Here is a 4,103-nt window from a genome sequence, read left to right as displayed (position 1 = left end):
CCCATTTCAGATTGAAGTGATCCAAACAGTCAGCCGCCACTTGAGAGAACTGTCTTCACGAACAGAGAACGGAGGTCGAGGGGAACTACAAGGACGAGTGTCCTAGACATGCCGTCTCCAACTGGTTCTGTTGAAACAATGACACTCAAACTGAAATAGGCCTAGTGAACATACAAGGCTTTGTATTTCAATAAAAAAAACTGACATGCAGAAGCTGGAGTGTGTGTTGATGTACAACACTTTAGTGATGGAATCCACAACCCTCAGAGCGAGCATTGTCCACTGTGTACCTCAGTGATCTCTGTAGTTTGAACCTCAGCACATAGGCCTAGCTTTGCAATAATACACATGCAACAAGCTAGGTCAATGTCCAGGTCAGGCACATGACATGATATCTATACGTGCAGACACAAGGTAACTGTACTGTAGATGTACAGAGCAGTGACACAGGGGAAGGTGTTAAGCTACACATGAGAAGTCATGGTTTGACCCCTCTATCATCCTTCAGTAAATGCAATTTCAAGTGTCCATGATGAAAAATATCATGGACAACGGTCGCTAAGTGCATCGTTGGAGCATGTGTCGATACTGATAGGATCGAAGAAAGGTAGCGCTGCTCTCAGATCAGATCAGATTACCTTAACATGATAATTATTTCACAATACTGACGACAGATCAGCTTCTAGAGAGATATTGGCACCTACGGTTACTCTAGTGCTTACCCAGTAAAAATACACAAAATAACAGATTTGGCACGTCATTGCGCATGTTAGACTACACATCATAAAATATAATGAGACAAATTACAGACAGTAGCCTGTAACAAAATATAACTTCATTGATTGAACATGGAATGTATTTCAATATGATAACCAACTGTTTATATTTGATCTCGCTTTTCATTTGAAGAATCTTTTTCAACTGAATTGCAAAGACATTGGCAACTTTGTATTTGTAGTCAACTTTGTTCTGAAATGATTGAGGGTCACAGTGCTGGATAAATGGTCTTGTGTGGCTCAGTTGGTAGAGCATGGCACTTTCAATGCCATGGTTGTGGGTTTGATTCCCATGGGGGACCAGGATGAAAATGTATGCACTCTACTGTAAGTCGCTCTGGATAAGAGCATCTGCTAAATTGCTTAAATGTCAAATAAACCATAGCGGAGTTCTTCTGTGTATAAAGTGATATGGGAGGGCAAATAAGCACTTAGCTGTTCTACGAGTGGTCTGAGACAGGTGTTAGATTACAAGTGTTTTCAAGTGCAACCTTAATAAAGATGGCTTTGGGAGACAGCTCAGAGATTTAAAGATGCTCCTACAAAGGTTCTAATGATCATCTTAGCCTTTAGATGCTTTTGGGAAACCGGGCACATGTGCCCAAGAGAAGTCTGCACTGTAATATATGCTTCAAACGGCCAGTCCTTTACCTTGGGATTTGTCTTCAGGACATAGATCCTCTGTGCTCCTAAAAGACCTGTCTGCCCTCACTTATTGTTTTGGAACATTTTAAAAGCGTTCCACTCTCTCACTATGCGTTCCTTTACATAATTTAGGAAATCACCTCTCACTCCCATACAGAGAGACAACTGAGGAAGCTGTTTGGAGGCATAACCAATTAGCATCAGCCTCTATCTCAGTAAGAACAATTTAAAGTTTCACCGTGGCTGCTCTGAAACAACATGCTGTGGGCCTTTCCACTACCCTTTGCTAAATGCTGCCCCCCTGGGTGCCATCAAATATGAGGTCAATGGGCTAAAATGATAACCATGAAGAGACAGGATCATTTCAGTTGGTGAGAAATGCATTGGGATTTGGTAAATATGTTAATCAGTTAGAATAAGGAGATAATGCTATAATATAAACAGCTTTGCAACACACATACTGTAAAACTAGCTAAATATGTCAGGCATTTTGGATAAGTGTCCAAACAAACAAACAAAACAAGAGTAACTTTCATAATCTATTCTATACTCCAACATCTTTATAACTACGTCGTGAAACATAATTTTGAGTAAATTGCATAATAAATATTTATCTAATCACTGCATAGCAATGTTTACTGATTTATGTTTTTAATAAGTACATATGCAATCAATTGTGTTGATTCATTAGGTAAAAGTGTTTCCACTGCTGTGACTAACTTATACATTATATGATTTTCTTCTACTGTTGTTTCTGTATTTAAATTATTTATACATTTTAATAATTGATCGTAAAAATGCATTTAAACATGCTTACAGCAAAGTGAAAGCTAATTTGTCACATTTCAAATTCTTACAGTAGAGGGTTACAAATATCTTGGTCTGTGGCTTGACCATACAGGATGGGAATTGGGCATACAGTTTTGTCTTCAGCTACAGCACATCCTATTACTGATGTCCTGACTACCTGTTTCTAGAAGACAAGCCATGAATCAGAGACCAGTGCTATAGGGAACTTTGTCTTTGTCACTTGGACTGTGGAGTGTATTAGAATACAGATGTCGGGTCTTAACTTGATCACTCTCTTCTCGCTGAGAATTTTCCTGCTGCATCAGGAAATTCAAATGAGCCTCTTGATTCCTTAAAATGAGCAGTTCTCTTTCTTTCCATGCGGGGGCAGTCGAGTCATTGGGATCATCAAATAACCTTCTTGCTCGCTCAAACGTTAGGCCTAGATCCTTTTACTGCAACATTCAAACGTACAAAATGTTTCTGAAATGCAGCCCTACACATTAATCACTGATTTAGTTAAACATTTAAAATATGGACAGTCAGGGATATTTTACCCCCGATCTTGATAATGAAATGGCCAGACACTTTTGGATGGCATCAATAGGAAACAAATAAAATAACAACAGTAGGTTTACCAGGCTACACCACCAATGCTTGTCAGATAGATAAATCACCCTCAGTCTGTTAAAAAAAGACTAAATTGTTCCGATGACAATACCAACCAAAGGGCTTCACTTCAAGAGCCGTGGTGGAGATACAGGGTTTGATGGACTTCTTCTTCTTCTTCTTCTTCTTCTTCTTCTTCTTCTTCTTCTTCTTCTTCTTCTTCTTCTTCTTCTTCTTCTTCTTCTATGGTATTATGGCAGTCCGCAAACAAGCGTTAGAAGTACATGCCGCCACCTACTGTGCGGGTGGTAAACTATAGCAAAAATATCCATTGTAAGAAAAATAAAGGGGGAAAAACCGACATCATACAAAATACGAAAAAAGGAGCCTGTGAGGGTGGAACATCCTTTGACATGATTTCTTGCAATGCCTCGGCTATCCCAAAAAGCATTCTGCTGAACTCACAATAATTCAAATGTTCTCTGATTTCTTCTTTGTTTGTGCTGTGCAGTTTATGATCATTGCAACTAATGTTACAAAGTCAACCTTTTACACATGTAATAGGATCCCTTGATTGCAGAGAAACATTCACTGGTGCAGTCTCAATTATTATTGCGTCTTCAACGCCACTCGTTCCTTCCACTCTTCTCACCGCCTCCAGATAGGAGACACGCTGGACAGCCCTTATTCTCCTTTACCCTAACAGGGCAATCTGGGGACTCGGGCACATGTTTGCCACCGCAGTTGCAGAATATAACCTCAGCTGGCATACAATATTCTTCCTGTCTGCATACATGCCCACATTTTTTGCATTTAGAATACAGGGGGGTCTTGTGCACAAAAGCTCTCACAGGGTATCTCATAAAGCCTAGCTTTACATGAGAAGGGAGAAACTAATTTAAAAAACTATAATATGGACCAAGTGGGTTTCCTTACTCCAATCACCATACAAGTCAGTCGACGTGCACCAATCACGTCCTCTACTTCTTCAGGTATATCATCTGCATCCACGTCATGCGCAACCCAAGAAAAATACTCTCTTTGACAGGCGCCCTGCTTCAGAAATCCATACACCCCCCCAAAAAAATTGAGACGCAAAGCAAGCGTCTTCTGTTCCGCGGACACACAAAAAAATCTGAATAAGACCAGCTCTTATGACTCTCACCAACGCCCCCTTACCCAACGCCTCCATCATACTCTTCGTGACTTCGAACAGATCCCCCAGGTAATATTGATGCAAAACCCTCACTCCGACTATAAACGAATCTAGGGATTTCTTCGTTT

At 40.2% G+C, this 4,103-nt stretch overlaps 1 non-coding gene across 1 annotated transcript; it reads left to right on the top strand.

Annotated features, from left to right (window-relative positions):
- The first annotated feature begins 1,003 nt into the window (after window positions 1-1,003).
- trnae-uuc (transfer RNA glutamic acid (anticodon UUC)) lies at window positions 1,004-1,079 on the top strand. Its single transcript has one exon. It is a non-coding gene; the product is annotated as a tRNA-Glu (tRNA).
- The last annotated feature ends 3,024 nt before the right edge of the window (window positions 1,080-4,103 follow it).

This window comes from Salmo salar, chromosome 22 (genome assembly GCF_965601325.2).
Source record: "Salmo salar chromosome 22, fSalSal1, whole genome shotgun sequence".
Lineage (NCBI taxonomy): Eukaryota > Metazoa > Chordata > Actinopteri > Salmoniformes > Salmonidae > Salmo > Salmo salar.
Note: the sequence above shows the minus strand (reverse complement) of the source record. Positions and strands in the feature narration are given on the sequence as shown.